The sequence below is a fragment of the Tachyglossus aculeatus genome, chromosome 23 (assembly GCF_015852505.1).
Source record: "Tachyglossus aculeatus isolate mTacAcu1 chromosome 23, mTacAcu1.pri, whole genome shotgun sequence".
NCBI classification, from domain to species: Eukaryota; Metazoa; Chordata; class Mammalia; order Monotremata; family Tachyglossidae; genus Tachyglossus; species Tachyglossus aculeatus.
This window is the reverse complement of record NC_052088.1, coordinates 2,047,457-2,064,815: the sequence shown is the minus strand read 5'-3', so window position 1 is coordinate 2,064,815 and position 17,359 is coordinate 2,047,457. Positions and strand designations below refer to the sequence as shown.

Below are 17,359 nucleotides of genomic sequence, written 5' to 3'. Positions count from 1 at the left end.
CTTCCCCATTTAGAAACTCTCTGTCACACAAACATGTCTCATTTGGGTTTCATCTCCTTGGAAACCCAAAAACACAGAATAATGTAGCATTTATTGCTTCCTTCTTCCCAGAGATAGGAAGACAATTAAAAGGGGAGAGGATTAACCCAAGAAAAAGAGGACAGTACTATCTCCATTGAACCCACCTTTCTCTAAATATTCAAAACACAAACATATACACATTTTGCAGCAAGAAAAATCTTGAAGTGCCTCCTTCAAGTAATCAGATCAGGTTAATAATCGGCTCTATACAACTGAGGTCTAAGACCATTTTTCTTAGAAGAATGGGAGAGCCAATTGCCATTAGTGGCCACTGAGAAGCAGTGTGGGCTAGTGGTTAAAACCCAGGCCTGGAAGTGAGAAGGACCTGGGTTCTAAACCCGGCTCCACCGCTTGTCTGCTGTGTGACCCTGAGCAAGTCATTTCACTTCTCTGGGACTCAGTTCCCTCATCTTTAAAATGGGGATGAAGACTGTGAGCCCCAAATGGGACAGGGACTGTGTCCAACCTGATTAGCTCAGATCTACCCCAGTGTTTAGAAAAGTGCCTGGCACATAGTAAGCGCATAACAACTTTTGTTAATGATGTTAATTTTGTTTGTTAATTTGTTAATCAATTTTGTTAATGATGTGCATATAGCTTTAATTCTATTTGTTCTGACGATTTTGACACCTGTCTACATGTTTTGTTTTGTTGTCTGTCTCCTTGTAGACTGTGAGCCCATTGTTGGGTAGGGACCGTCTCTATACGTTGCCGACTTGTACTTCCCAAGCACTTAGTACAGTGCTCTGCACACAGTAAGCACTCAATAAATACGATTGAATGAATGAATGAACAGCTATCATTCTAAAAAAAAGTGAATCTTACTGATTCTTATTAAGTTGCTGCTTCAATAGAATTGGCTGTGGGCCAGAGACAAACTCTTCCTTTCAGTTTTTCAACATATAATACTCCAGACCAGCTGATGGAAAATAAAATACAAGTGTATTTACATACAGTGCTAATAAAACCATACAAGAAGCACTCCATATAAGTGAGTGTTTTCATTTTCTACATTTTACTGCAAGCTATCAAAGAAAGGACCTGTCTTTTACCAAGTTTTTTTGTTATTTTTAGGGTACGTGTGAAATGCATACTATGTGTCCAACACTGTCCAACACTGCACCGAGGAAGGTACAAGTTAATTAGGTCAGATACAGTCCCTGCCCGGCCTGGGGCTCACAGTCTGAGTAGAAGACGGAATTGGAAAGCTGAGGTACAGAGAGGCCAACTGACTTGCCTAAGGTCAAACAGCAGACAAGTGATGGAGCGGGATTACAACCCAGGTCCGTGCCCTTTCCACTAGGACAACGCCTTTTCTCCGTTTTCTTGGATTTCTTCTAGATCCACTTGGAAATAAATAGTCAGTTCTCCTCTAACACAGGAGTTGTGTGCTTGAAGAACCTCACAATGGAAAAAATTACGAGAGCATTTGTACCCTGACCAAAGACACAAGAATGTAAAAGCAATTGCTTCTCCAACACCTATCTACCTTCCCTGATTCATGGATCCCAGATCAGGACAGATACATATTGTGGGAAGAATGATCCCCAATTTCTCCACAGGGGTCTATCCAAATTGCCTAGTGGAAACACTTGCTTCAAAAGAGGAGACTGTCATACAACACATATATATTAGGAAATAACCTTTTTCCAAATGATGTCCACGTTCATATGAAACGCTGGCTGAGGAGTTTTAATCCCACTACTGACCATGTCACATTCTTGCTTTCCTCAGGGCTCAAAAGGCACTTAAAATACACCCTTAGCCGTTTTTACACGTGCTTTTTAGAACATCCAATTAAATCCTTAGAAGGCCACACACCACAGAAAGTAGCCATGCATCCGACTGACAGAAATCTAGATTTCTTGAACACGAGGAGAGATAATACGATTGATTGATAATGACGACGAAATTTCCTGTCATGAAAAGACCGGAAAAGTGTCCCAAAGTCCCAATTTCCCAAAGTGTCCAAGGACCAGTGCAAAGAACCATGTCTGATCTGATATTTTCTCTACTCCGATGCTCGGTCCAGTGCTCGGCAATATAGTTAGCGCCTAACAAATGCCCCAGTTATTATCATCTCTCCCCACCATGACCCAGCGAGCACACTTTGCTCCTCTCATTCCATCTCCTCCAGGAAGCCTTCACTGATTCACCTCCTGACCCTATCCCTAAAGGTTCCTCGACACGGATGAGACCCAATCAACCAGTAGGCCAACTTTCTTCTCATGTTGGACCCATCTTCCCTCATTCGGAGGACACCCGGGGAGAGGTGAGTTGGCTCCGGAAAACCTCTTCTTCCCACATTCCAATGAAACGAGGGACACCATTATCTGGAGTTTGCTCTCGGACACTCAGTGAATGACCCAAGCTGGTGCCAGTTCATGGCCCTGGGGAGTTGGAAAGTTCTACCCCTCTCGACATATGGGTGGAAAGGAGTGTAAACCTGACCCAAAGAATTTCTCCTCAAGTCTGGCAGCTAAGATGGTATTGATATTGAAAGACATCGGCAGTCATTATGACCAGTGTGCACAACTTGTCACTATTCCAAACAAAAAAAACACAAAAACACCACCAGTTAATGATAATAATTGTGATATTTGTTAAGCACTTACTTTGTGCCAAGCACCATTCTAAGCGCTGGGGTGGATACTAACAAATCGGGTTGGACACAGTCCTTGCCGCACATGGGGCTCACAGTTTCAATCCCCATTTTACAGAAAAGGTAACTGGGACACTGAGAAGTTAAATGACTTGCCCAAGGTCATGCAGCAGAGTTGTGGCAGAGTTGGGAGACCTAGGGGTTTTCTATGCCTGGATTGCTTAGCCAACCCTAAAAACTAATGCCCCAAAGTGCCTGGGTTAATTTGAGCTCTCACAACAGACCAGAGGTCACAGTGGAACTTGGGAAGCAAAATGACAGCTTATTAGTGGTAGATAATGGATTTCTTCACATTATATTTTATTGACACCATAGCATTATCCACAAGGCCTCATAATTTGATTCAAGCAGTGCAAGATACGGCCTGCCCTTCAAAAGAAGAACAATTTACCTCAGATAAGGGCAAGTGTTAGGAAGATTGATTGGTTTCCATGCATATTTCACCCCCGGTGTGAAAGCATCCTTGGGTTGTTATTACTAATAATAATAATTATGGTACTTATTAGCTTAGTATTTACCAAGTACTCACTGTATTAGGAGCTGGGGTAATAATAATAATGGTATTCGTTAAGTGCTTAATATGTGCCAGGCACTGTACTAAGCGATGGGTAGATACAAGGTAACTCGATTGGACACATTCCCTTGTCCCACATTCCCATGGTCCAAGTAGAAGACAGTAGGATTTAAATAATGATGGTGGCATTTACTTAGCACGTACCCTGTGCCAGACACTGTACTAAGCAAATCAGTTTGGACACGGTCCCTGTCCCACATAGGAGCTCACAGTCTCAATCCTATTTTACAGATGAGCTAACTCAGGTCCAGAGAAGTGACTTGCCTAAGGTCACCCAGCAGACAGGTGCAGAGCACTGTACTAACGCTTGGGACAGTAAGCTGTAACAATATAACGTACTTCGCTCCGCTGCACAGATCGATTCTCCACAAAAATCTTCAGTTCATGTCTTCCCACTCCTCAAAAACCTCAGACGGTTACCCATCCACCTCCGCATCAGACAGGAAATCATTACCATTAGCTTTAGAGCACTTAATCAGCTGGCCCTCTCCTACCTCACCTCGCTGGTCTCCTACTCCAGCCCAGCCAGCACACTCTGCTCCTCCAGTGCCAGCTTACTCATCGGGCCCCATGACATCTCATCTCCAATCCCTTTCCCACATCCTCCCCCCAGCCTGGAACCCCCTCGCCCTCCACGGACCCTAGACCCCAAGTCTCTCCCCCTTCTGAGCCTTACCAAGAGGTCTTCCAGAGGCCTCCAAGTGGCCTTCCCAGATTTGGCCCTCTTTTCCCCGTCTCCCCCTCCCTTCAGCAGTCCTCTCTGTGCTTCAATCTTGGGTATTTGATATTCACCACCCCCTCAGCCCCACAGCATTTATGTACGTATCTTTAAATTATCTATTATAAATTATTTATTCAGTCACATCAATGTCCGTCTCCCACTGTAGAGGTCCGTTATGCTGATAATTCTGTTGGATTGCACTCTACCAAGTGCCTAGAACAGTGCTCCACATCTAGAAAGTGCTCAATATGATTGATTGATTGACCTGATTAACTTGTATAGACCCCAGCACTTTAGAACAGTGTTTGACACACAATAAGCACTTGACACGTAATCATTAACCTGAAATTGCACTTTTAAAAGACAGATGACAGCAGCCAGGAAAATGTATCTATTTAGAACTACAAATTGATCTAACAAAAGGAACCAAAAGGATGAAACGAAGAAAAGGTCAGAGGATCCCAGCTCTACCACTTCCTCTGTGCCTCAATTACCTCATTTGTAAAATGGGGATTAACACTTTGAGCCCAGCGCTTGGTACATAGTGAGCATTTCAATATCAATGAAGAAAAAAAAGTGCTTTTTCCAACAACATTAAAGTCCTTCTTTAATGTTGTCGGAAAAACACTTTTTAACTTTACAAAGCCAACCACTCTGATTTGCAGCTTGGAGAAGAGAAATACTACAATTAAAAGGGCCATGGGCTATAAATCTGCAAAGATATGCCAGACCACAAATCAGTCACTGGCTTCTCATCTAAAAAGTACCAAATCCTGAATGAGAGTTCACAAAAACGATTGATTCAGTGTGGAAACTCAGATATCAAATCAGAGTGTGAAGTCTTAAACAGGATTTCAATCCATCAATCGATGGTACTTATTGAGCTCTGTGTGCGGAGCACTATACTAAGCACTTGGCAGAGTACAACAGAGTTGATCACCATGTTCAGCGCTTAGTACAGTGCTCTGCACACAGTAAGCGCTCAATAAATACAATTGAATGAATGAATGTTCCTTGCCCACAAGAATTTTGCAGTCTAGAGGACTAAACAGACATTAATATAATATATAACATATATTTATAATTATAATTTACTATATTAAATTATATAGTATATACTATATTATATATTTTATTATATGTGATATGTCATAATTATATATAATTTATAATATAAGAAAAGCGCTCTGCACATAGTAAGCACTTAGCAAATACCATCATTAATCAACCGGTGGTATTAATTAACCACTTGAGAAGCAGTGTGCCCTAGTGGAAAGAGCAAGGGCTTGGGAATCAGAAGTTGTGGGTTCTAATCCCGGGTCTGCCACTTGTCAGCTGGGTGACCTGGGCCGAGTCGATTCACTTCTCTGTGCCTCAGTTACCTCATCTGTAAAATGGGGATTAAGATTGTGAGCCCCACCTGGGACCACCTGATAACCTGATATCTTCCCCCAGTGCTTAGAACAGTTCTTGGCACATACTAAGCTCTTAATACCATCATAGAGAAGAAACATCGCTTAATGGAAAGAGCACAGGCTTGGGAGTCAGAGGTCATTCATTCAATCGTATTTATTGAGCGCTTACTGTGTGCAGAGCACTGTACTAAGCGCTTGGGAAGTACAAGTTGGTAACAAACAGAGATGTTCCCTACCTAACAGTGGGCTCACAGTCTAGAAGGGGGAGGCAGACAACAAAACAAAACATATTAACAAAATAAAATAAATAGAATAAATATGTACAAGTAAAATGAATAGAGTAGTAAATATGTACAAACATATATACATATATACAGGTGCTGTGAGGAGGGGAAGGAGGTAAGGTGGGGGGATGGGGGGGATGGGGAGGAGGGGGAGTCGTGGGTTCGAATCCCAGTTCAGTCATTTATCAGCTGTGTGACTTTGGGCAAGTCACTTAACTTCTCTGTGCCTCAGTTACCTCATCTGTAAAATGGGGATGAAGACTGTGAGCCCCACGTGGGACAACCTGATAACCTTGTATCTATCCCAGCACTCAGAACAGTGCTTGGCACATAGTGAGCGCTTAACAAATACCATCATTATTATTATATTAAGCGCTTGGGGGGTGACAATGTAAGGGAGTGATAGACACGTTCCCTGCCCACAGAGAGCTGCCACTCAAGTCGGGGAGATAGGTGATAACATCAGTTACGCCAATGTAGGTAAGTGCGACGGGGGCTGAGGATGGGGTGAATAAAGAGCACAGAGCTAAGTCTCAGGGTGACACAGAAGTGAGGAAGAAGCCGAAGAAATGCGAGCTTAGTCAAGGAAGGTCTCTTGGAGGAGATGTGCTAGGATGCGTGGGGAGTCATCATCGGTATGATAATGTAAATAAATACCACGGTCTCTGCCCAGAAGGCTCCAACTTAGAGAAGCAGCATGGGGGGAGTGGATAGAGCCCAGGCCTGGGAGTCAGAAGGTCATGGGTTCTAATCTTGGCTCCACCATTTGTCTGCTGTGAGACCTTGAGCAAGTCATTTCATTTCTCTGTATCTCAATTACCTCAGCTGTAAAATGGGGATTGGGATTGTGAGCCCATATGTGAACAGGGATGGCAACCACCTGTGTGGACCTTGGCAAGCCACTTAACTTCTCTGTGCCTCAGTTACCTCATCTGTAAAATGGGGGATTAAGACTATGAGGCCCCCACATGGGACAACCTGATTACCTTGTAGTGGAAAGAGCCCAGGCTTTGGAGTCAGAGTTCATGGGTTCAAATCCCAGCTCCGCCAATTGTCAGCTGTGTGACTTTGGGCAAGTCACAACTTCTCTGTGCCTCAGTTACCTCATCTGTAAAATGGGGATTAAGACTGTGAGCCCCCCGTGGGACAACCTGATCACTTTGTAACCTCCCCAGTGCTTAGAACAGTGTTTTGCACATAGTAAGTGCTTAATAAATGTCATTATTATTATTACCCCTGGGCTTAGAACGTGCTTCGGCACATAGTTAAATGCTTAACATAATACCATAATCATCATCATCCACCCCGATTTGCTTGTATCCATCCCAGTGCTTGGCTCACCTCATCCAAGAGGCCCTCCCAGACTAAGCCCCCTTTTTGCTCAGGCCCACCTCCCCTCCCCGTCACCCCGACTTGCTCCCTTTGCTCTACTCCCCCACCCCACAGCACTTGTGTTCATATGTACATATCTACAATTCTTTTTATTTATCTTAATGCCTGTTTCCTTGTTTTGATGTGTACATAACAATAATTCTATTTATTTATATTGATGCCTGTTTACTTGTTTTGGTGTCTGTCTCCCCCGCTTCTAGACTGTAAGCTCCGTGTGGGCAGGGACTGTCCTCTCCTTATTTGCTGAATTGTTACTTTTCCAAGCACTTAGTACAATGCTCTTCCCACACAGTAAATGCTCAATAAATACAACTGAATTGAATGAATGAATGAAACAGTGCCTGGCACATAGTAAGCATTTAACAAATACCATTACTTCCATACACACCATCTTGGTTCCTGACATCATTACTCCAAGAAATTCAACTTCCCTAATTGACCAGTGACAATTCTGTGATTCAAAAAGGATACCAATTGCTTTGCATAACAAAGTGGTTAGGAGCACGGCCTGGGAGTCAGATGAGTCATGGGTTTGAATCCCGATGCCTCCACCTGTCTGCTGTGTGGACCTTGGGGAAGTCACTTCACTTCTCAAGCCTCAGGTTATCTCATCTTGTAAAATTGGGGATTGAGACTGAGAGCCCCACATGGGATAGGGGACTGTGTCTAACTTGATTTGCTTGCATCCACCCCAGTCGTTCAGTACAGTGCCTGGCACACAGCAAAGGTCTTAACAAATACCGTCATTAGGTAATGAGCGAAACAAGTCAGAAGCAGCATCTTCAGACACCAAATAGCATCTCTGTACTTTGGACAATTCCCAAATTTACACAGTTGCGCCTTGGCAGAGTTTCCCAGACCGAAAATGGATTTCACCCTTCCTCTGAAATTGTTTTCATTTTTTCTGTTTCAGGAAACAAATTCTTCTCCCTCGGTCTTGATTCTCCCACCTCAGCCCCGTCACTAGCCTCCTTCCTCCCAGCACACCTGAGAGACCCCAGCTCTCCCCCAGCCAATCATATTTATTGAGCGCTTACTGTGTGAACAGCACTGTACTAAGTGCTTTGGAGAGTACAATGTAACATATATATTCCCAGCCCACAACCAGCTGACAGCATAGAGCATGAATCCCTCCTGAAATCCCACTTCCTCAAGCTTTGCCCTATTAATTTCCCAACGCCCTGATCTATATCACCCCCTCGGCTATATCTCCAACCCTTAGGATCTTAGCAACACCCTCAGGTACCTATTTCTGCTCAGAGTATTTATTTTGCCTGCTCTAGTTGGAAATATTTTTGTCTCCATGTGGGCAGGGCTGTGGAAACTCCTTGTGGTTAAGACAACTGGCACTCTGGTAATCAGTACTTTCCAAGGAGCCCGTATAGTGCCAAAGTGGGCACTCAACAAAAGCTACTATCAGTGCAAAAAAGATGGACACTAGAGATACCGTGAAAACCTCTATAGACTATGTAGATGTGAATATAATCAGCGTAAAAGTGGGTATTTGTTATGCGCCTACTCCGTTGTCGGGCACGAACCTAAACGCTGGGATAGCGGGATAAAAGGAAATCGGGTTGGACACTGTCCCTGTCCCACGAGGGACTCGAAGGATCTTAATCCTCTTTTACCAGATTGAGTGGAACTGAGGGCCCACAGAAGTGAAGTTGACTTGTCCAAAGTCACAGAGCAGAGCGTGTACCTGACTTCCAAGTGCCAGTGCTCTATCCACTAGGCCACACTTGCTTTTCCTACCACTCCATTCAAATAGAAAAGAGCCTTAATGCTACTACCGCAGAGTGGGAAAGAAATGCATGAAATTCATCTGCTTATAGAGACATTTGTGAAGAAGAAAGAGGTCTGAGATTATTCATTCAATCGTATTTATTGAGCATTTACTGTTGCACTGAACTAAGCTATACTGAGATAAATCCTTATATTAAACAGGTGCAATTGCTAAACTATCACTCAAGCGGCCCAGCCTAGTGGATAAAGCCCAGGCCTGGGAGTCAGAAGGGACCTGGGTTCTAATCCCAGCTCCGCCACTTGTCTGCTGTGGACAAGTGACCTCAGGCAGGGTCACTTTGCTTCTCTGGGCCTGAGTTACCCCATCTGGAAAATGGCGATTGAGACTGTGAGCCCCACATGGGACAGAGTGATTGACTCGGATTTATCCCAGTGCCCGAGCACAAAGTAAGCGCTTAAATCCCATAAAATAAAACAATTAAAACATTCTAAACTTGGGCTACCAAAACAGCCTTCGGAGAGGACCAGGGCTGAAAGAGCTTCTGAAGTATTAAGCTATATGAAATAAAGATATGATGATGATGGTATTTGTTAAGCTCTATGTGAATATGAAGATTCATGGCAGTGATTACTCTGTGGCTCAGCCATGACCCTCTCTCCTTCTGGTTGGAGGAGAATTGGGGAATTGTGTTTTTCTTAACCCCTTGATGGCCCCGCCGGCCTGTTCCGGGGTTAGTTGGAGCGTCAGAGACCAACCGATTTGTTTGTGAGAGGCTCTGAAACATCGCTAACGACTTAGAAACATCCATCCTCTGACTCTCCCAACCCTCTAAATACGCTGCCACCCACCTAGCCATTTGTGGTAGTCCTTAGATCTAACTTTCCCTCCCAGTAGACAACTTGAAAGAGAATCAGAGGTAGAGAGGGAAAAAAATTGGACAGACTGAGCAAACTGAGAAATAAACGCAGCAGAGGAAACAAGGACAGATGCTCACAGGAAAACAGGCATGAGGAATTACGTGTTAGCTCAGCTACCATCTTCTCACTGGATAGTACGTGGCCCGTTTCGACTCAGACCGGTAATATTAGGAGTAGATATTACCTTACTGAAGAATCTATTATTTAAGCCCCGAGTTAGTCTTTACTGACCCTTCCGATTTAAAAGGTTCACAGCACCAGAGGCAGTGACTTTGAAAAACTCAGCTAGCCCATCAAAGGGTTGAAGGGAAACTGGCGACTCCTAAGAAGCTAACAGAAACTCCTAACCCTGGCTTTGAACATTCAATCACCTTGCCCGCTCTCCTACCTTGCCTCGCTGCTCTCCTACTCCACACCATCCAGCCACACTCGCTCCTCTGATGCCAACCCTTCACTGGGCCTCCATCTCGTCCGTCCCGGGGCCGACTCTCACTCACGTCCCGCCTCTGGCCTGGAATGCCTCCCTCGCTCATACCAGTCAGGCAATGACTCTTCCCCCCTTCAAAGCCTCATCAAAGGCCCATCTCCTCCAAAAGGCCTTCCCAGACTAAGCCCTCTTTTCCTCTTCGCCCACTCCCTTCTGTGTCACCCTGATTTGTTCCCCTCCCAACCCCACAGCATTTATGTCCACATCTGTCATTTATTTATGTATATTAATGTCTGTCTCCCCCTCTAGACCACGAGGTCTTGTGGACAGGGAATTTCATCCTGTCAATTGCATTCATTAAGCACTTACTGTTACGCTGAGCACTGTACTAAGCACTTGGAAAGTACAATTCAGCAACAGAGAGAGACAATCCCTGCCCACAACGAGGCTCACAGTCCAGAAGGGAGGGAAGACATGGTACATTGTTAGAGTGCTTACTATGTGCCAAGGCACTGTTCTAGAGGGCACTGAGGGAAGATACATGGGTAAGTCAGTTGTCCCAGGTGGGGCTCACAGTCTTAATCCCGTATTTTTACAGATGAGGTGTCTACTGAGGCCCAGATGAAGTGATATGACTTGCCCATGGGCACACAGCACACAAGGTGGCATTGTGTCTGTTTGGTTGTGATTTTGTCATCTCCCAAGCACTTAGTACAGTGTTCTTGCACAAAGTAGGGAGCTCAATAAATATGACTGACTGACTGATAAATCTGGAAGAGCAGCGTGACCTAGTGGAAAAAGCCCAGGCCTGGGGAGTCAGAGGGCCCCAGGTGCTAACCCTGAGGTTCCTCCACTTGTCTGCTGTGGGTGACTTTGGGCAAGTCCCTTAACTTCTCTGGGCTTCAGTTCCCTCCTTTGTAAAAATGAGGATTAAGAGTGTGAGCCCCACATGGGACATTGTCCGGAACTTGTACTTCCCAAGCGCTTAGTAGGTAGTGCTCTACACACAGTAAGCGCTCAATAAATATGATTGAATGGAGTTCCCAACCTGAGTTACCTTCTATCTACCCCAGCACTCAGTACAGTGCTCAGCACAGTAGTAAAGCGCTTAACACATAACCATAATAAAAAAAACAACAGCAATACCAACTGACTATGCTGGATCATTTGGAAATGACAGAAAATGTCTCTCAAAGAAGAAAATCCAGCATTCGGGCAATTCTACTGCTCCTAGTTATCTATGGAGGTGAGAAAATAGACGTGGCAGTCATACAATCCCAAAACACTGTTTCGTCCAAGTAATTTTACATGCATAATAACTTATTATAAACAACTGAGAGTCAGAAAAAAGCACCGTTTATATTTATATATTACATTCTGCCTCCCAAATGGCCTCTGTGCATTTTCTCAGATGATAAACTGGTCTGCCATCTGACACTAGAAGCATTCACATGGACAGCAAGCTCCAACATTTGCAACTCTTTCTCTAAAACTACCAATGTCCCAAACTCAAACATCCCCACATCCAAGTTTTTTAATCCCACCAAAGGGACCTCCATCTCATCTTTCCTAAAAGGAACAGAAAGGATGACAAATCTTTTCACTAAAGCTACTGAGGTGATTTCTGTGCATAGACGGTGTAAAAAAAAAATTAAAATTACACCATGGAGGAATTTGGGGATTTTCCAAGAGATTTATTAGGGAACAGTGCTTAATGTGATAAATAGGAGAAAGTTGACAACACCCACAAAGCACCTTAATAACAATAGCCAAGAAGGGTCTGAGTCACTGAGTCAGAGTTTCATCATGAAAGGATTGCTTTACAGAAGGAACAGCGGTGTTATTCCGTCCAGATAGAAATGAAGGTAATGAAACCTGACAGTCTGGACTGAAAACAAATTCTCATTGCATTATCAACTGAGGGTCCCGGCTCACAGCTAGAAGAGTCTGGCAACCAGGAAGCATTTTATTCCAAGCTCCTCTAAAGATGTGCATTTTGGAAATTAGAAAAGATAAAGCTCTTTGCTAAGGGTGCCTTTTAGGAGAACATGCCTCTGAGAGCATCACCCTTCAAAAAGAAGCAGCACAGCCTAGTGGCTAGATCCCGGGCCTAGGAGTCAGAAGGACCTGGGTTCAAATCCCAGTTCCGCCACTTGTCTGCTTTGTGACGTTGGGCAAGTGGCTTAACTTCTCTGGGCCTCAATTCCCTCATCTATAAAATGGGGATTAAGGACTGTGAGCCCCATGTAGGACATGGACCGTGCCCAAACCTGATTAGCTTTCTATCTACCCCCAGTGCTTAGTACGGTGCCCAGTACATCGGAAACACTCAACCATCTATCTGACCCAGCGTTTAGTAATAATAATAATCATCATAATAACAATGGTATTTTGAGTTAAGCGCTTACTATGTGCCAAGCACTGTTCTAAGCACTGGGGATAGATACAAGGTAATCGGATCTCCTCAAGTGGGGCTCAACAGTCTTAATCCCATTTTACTGGATGAGGTAACTGAGGCACAGAGAAGTTAAGTGACTTGCCCAAGGTCACACAGCAGACAAGTGGCGGAGCTGGGATTAGAACACACGTCCTCTGACTCCCTAGCCCGTGCTCCTGCCACTGAGCCACACTGTTTAGTACAGTGCTTGACAAGTAGTAAACGCTCAACAAACACCAGGAAAAAAAAAAAAATTCACAGTTCAACAAGGCAATTTTCCCTGAAATTGAGCTCGCCCATTGTGATCAGTTTGCAATGGTGAAAGGCGGCTGAAAATTTAACCTGACCTCTCCAACCTTCCTGAAGAAAAAAATACACATCTCTCCTGATTCATGGTCTCATGCAATTAAACACCAAGTCAGAGTCAGACAACTGTGGTAGAGGAAACCACCATTTGTAAAAAAGTTAAGTTTAACTGCACCCTCTCCACACTTTCTCCTTTGCTGACCTCTTCTACCTGCCCAAGAAGCCCAAGGCGTGCCAGGCAACTCCAGCTCTCTTAAGAGAAATGAAACTACCTGGAACATTTATGGCTTCTCCCCTCCCTTTCCCACGACTGAGCTGCTTAGCATTTCCTCCTAGGAGGTGCCTCTAAAACCCACTTGCTCTTTCGGGGCCCAGGACCCAAGAAGGTCTGGGAGGGCCAAAGGGGGGCAAGGTAGCTTTGTGCAGAAAAATTCTATTCCTTGAAAAGGGCTACGCACACATACCTACAAAAACACATGTCACAGGCCTTTCTGTCTGTGTGTTTGTGTGGTTTCAGTCCCTGGCCAGCCCCTTCAAAAAGCTCACAGCTTGGGCTTTAAGGTAGGGGTGTGTGAGGGTGAAAGGATTTTAGTCCATTCACAGTTCCATCTGGTTCCTTCCGCCTATCGGGCCATTTCTACATGCTTGGCACTCTAAGCATTAGAAAATTCAAGTCGCATTGGCACTTTCCCGACACTCGCACCCCCAAAGCAGGCGTGCACAATCAATCAGTTGATATTTATTGAGTGCTTACTGGGTGCAGAGGCATTGTACTGAGCGCTTGGGAGTGCACGGTATAAGGAATAGGAAGAGTTGGCATACCTGTTCCCTGGCCCCACTAGACGACTTACAAGCCAAGCATTTTTATTCATGTCCGTCTCCGCCTCATTGTGAGCAAGGAATGCGACTCTCAACTCTGTTAGGATGCACTCTACCCGAGGGCTTAGTACAGTGCTCTGCACTGGGTAAGCGGCTCAACAGATACCACTGACTGACTGCCTGCAAACTCATTCTGGGCAAGGAAGGTGTCCGCCAACTCGGTTTGCCGGGTTGGGTTTCCAGACCGCTTAGAACAGTGCTCTGTCCCCAGTAGGAGCTCACTCAGCACCACTGAACGATCCATCTCCTGGACCAAAATATGGGGAGCGACATACACCCATTCCTAGGCTTCCTCTCCCTGAACTACACCAGCCATTCATTCCTTCATCCGTGCCTTATTTATTGAGTGCATCCTGTGCACAAAGCACTGCGCTAATTGCTTGGGACAGTATAATGGAAAAATGACCAGACACCGGCTTGATACCTTGAAGCCACTTACCCCTCTCCTTCAGCTGGTGGTGAAGGTTAGGAGGAGTCCGGGGGTTGATGGATGGTGGGGGACGGGGGTCGTCCTTCTCTGGAAGGACCCAGAGAATGCAGGCCAGGAGTGGAAGCAGTTCCTCCTCCTCTTCTTTCTCCTTGTTCTTGTCCTCTCCGAGGTCCTGCGGAAAACAGTGAGGCACCAGGGATTGAGGGAAAGGGGAACATCCGCCTCCTGGACCAGGGGATCCTGCTCTGGACTTCTCCTTGAGGGCCGAGAGGATGAGGAGATGGGGAGATGTGGGGGGGCTAGGGCAGAGGACCTGCGATCCAGCCTGCCCCCCAGCCCGGGGATGGGGGAGGAGGATGGAGGGGGTGAGGGGAAGGACCCCCAGGGTTGAGACCTTCCTCCCCCTCCCACAGCCCAGGAGTAGAAAACAAGGGAAAAGGTGGGGGATGGGGGAGAGGACCCCCTGGGGGAGGGAGTACTAAGATCCCTCTCCTCTCCTCCCAACACCCCCCACCCCAGGACCCCTAGCCCAGGTGAGAGGAATGGGGGGAGAAGTGGAGGGATGGGGGGAGAGGATCCCAACGGAGAGATCAACTAAGATCCGCCCCCCAAGTCCCAATTCAAGCCCAGGGGAGAGAAGTGCGGTGGGGGGGGGGGGGAGGAGGGAACTAAGAGATGCTGCCCCCCCCCCGGCCCAGGAAGAGGAGAAGTGGGGGGCTAAGAGATGTGCCCCCGCTCAGTTCACCCCCAATTCAGAGAAATTGGGGGGGGGGAGAACTAAGATATCTGCCCTCCCCCAGCCCCAGGAGGTGAAGGGGGGAGACTAAGAGATGTGCCCCCCCCCCGCCCACCCCCAGCCCAGGAGGAGGAGAAGTTGGGGGAAATGGAGGGGGGCAAAAAACTAACAGATGTGGCCCCCCAACACCCTAAACCCAGGAGGAGGAGGAGGAGGAGGAGGAGAAGTGGTGGGGGGTAGATAGAGTGACTTAAAAAAATATGCCCCCCAGCTCCCCCAAACCAGGAAGAGGAGAGAAGGGGGAGGGAGAAGGAAACTAAGATGATGAGCCCTCCCCCCCCCGCAGCCCACCCTCAACCCAGGAGGAGGAGGAGGAGAAGGGGGGAGGGGAGAGACCACTAAAAGATGGGCCCTCCCCACCACCCCCCAACCACCGCCCAGACCAGGAGTGAGGAGGAAGAGGAGGAGGAGAAAGGGAGAGGTTAGAGAGAATAAAAAGATGTGCCCCCCCAGCCTCCCAATCCAGGAAGAGGAAGAGAAGGGGGGAGGAGGTAGGAGGTTGTAGAGAATTAAAAGATGTGCCCCCAGCCCCCCCTCAATCCAGGAAGAGGAGAAGGAGGGGGGGGGATTAGAGTAGAATTAAAAGATGTGCCCCCCAGCCCTCCCCAGCCCAGGAGGAGGAGAAGGGTGGAGGGGAGAGGACCACTAAAAGATGTGCCCCCCCCCCAACCCAGGGGGAGGGAGAGGAGGATGGAGAAAGGGGGGTAGGGGAGAGGGAACTAAAGAGGTGCCCCCTCTAAACCCCTCCCCAGGCCCAGGAGGAGGAGAAGTGGGGGGGGGGGGGGAGAGGAGAAGGAACTAAGAGATGAGTCGCGCCCCTGCCCCCCCCAATCCAGAAAGATGGAGAAGGGGGGGTGAGGGGAGAGGGGAACTAAGAGATGAGCCCCCCCCCACCAATCCCCCAGCCGAGGAGGAGAAGAAGGGGGGAGGGTAGAGAGAATTAAAAGATGTGCCTCCCAGTCCCCTCCACCCAAGAAGAGGAGGAGAGGAGGGGGAGGGAGAGGGACCTAAGAGATGAGCCCCCCAGCCCAGGAGGAGGAGGGGGGGAAGGGGCTGCAGGCAGATGGGGGGGCTTGGAGGATGGCTCGGCTCTGACCCTCCCCTCCCCCCCGTGCGCGCACACACAGTAACATACACAGACACACACTACAACTCACTCCAACAAAAGGTGCCGGTGTCCGTGCTCTCCGGCTCCCTCTCTCTCTCTCTCCCCGTTCCCACACCCGAGCGAGAGGCCACCGCCCCCTTCCTGCCACGCCCCCTAATCCGGCCCCGCCCTCCCCGCCTCCAAGTCTCGGGGTGACGTCACCGCGGCGGTTCGGCGCGCCGGTCCGCCCCCCAGCTCTCGCGAGAGCTCCCCGGTGGGAGGGGAGGGGGAGGGGAGGGGAGGGGAGGGTGAGGGGAGGGGAGGGGCGGGTGCCCTGGCAACGACCCCGGCCCCGCCCCGCCCCCCGGCCAGGGCCTCGTGGGCGCTGCGGTCCTGCGGCCGCCTCGACCCGGCCCGTTGGGGGTGATACCGAGGGACTGAAAGAGGTAAACAGCGGCAAAATGCCCACTGCACACCCGGAAATCAATCACTCAGTCCTATGGGGGCAGCGCAATAATGATGGTGTTTGTTAAGCGCTTACTGCGTGCCAATCACTGTTCTAAGCCCTAGGGGAGAGACAAGGTCATCAGGTTGTCCCACGTGGGGCTCACAGTCTTAATTCATTAATTCATTCAATTGTATTTATTGAGAGCTTACTGTGTGCAGAGCACTGTACTAAGCGCTTGGGGTAATAATGATGGTATTTGTTAAGTGCTTACTGTGTGCCAAGCACAGTTCTAAGCACTTGGGTACATATAAGATTATCAGGTTGTCCCAAGTGGAGCTCACGGTCTTAATCCCCATTTTCCAGATGAGGTAACTGAGGCACAGAGAAGTTACATAACTTGCCCAAAGTCACACTGCTGAAAAGTGGCAGAGCTGGGATTAGAACCCATGACCTCCGACTCCCAAGCCCTGGATCTTTCCAGAATGCAAGACAACAGTAAGCAGACGCATTCCATGCCTGAAGTTCTCTGCCTTCACTGCAGCAGCTTTCACAGAGACCAAAAAAAAAAAACAAAACCCTCATGATCCATCCATCAATTAGTCATTCTTTCATTCATTCATATTTATTGAGCGTTTACTGTGTGCAGAACACTGGACTAAGTGCTTGGGAGAGGACAAGACAACAATAAGCAGACACATTCCACACCTGAAGCTCACTGCCCTACCAGCTTTCACAGAGACAACAATAAACCTTTTAATG

The 17,359-nt window shown here is 47.3% G+C and overlaps 1 protein-coding gene across 1 annotated transcript in view; it reads right to left on the bottom strand.

Annotated features, from left to right (window-relative positions):
- The window catches only part of SIPA1L1 (signal induced proliferation associated 1 like 1), a 421,260-nt gene extending 406,710 nt beyond the window's left edge, over positions 1-14,550 (bottom strand). Inside the window, 1 exon segment of the mRNA XM_038765485.1 lies at positions 14,279-14,550. The gene's annotated coding sequence lies outside the window, so the exon portion shown is untranslated.
- Between the last annotated feature and the right edge of the window lie 2,809 nt (positions 14,551-17,359).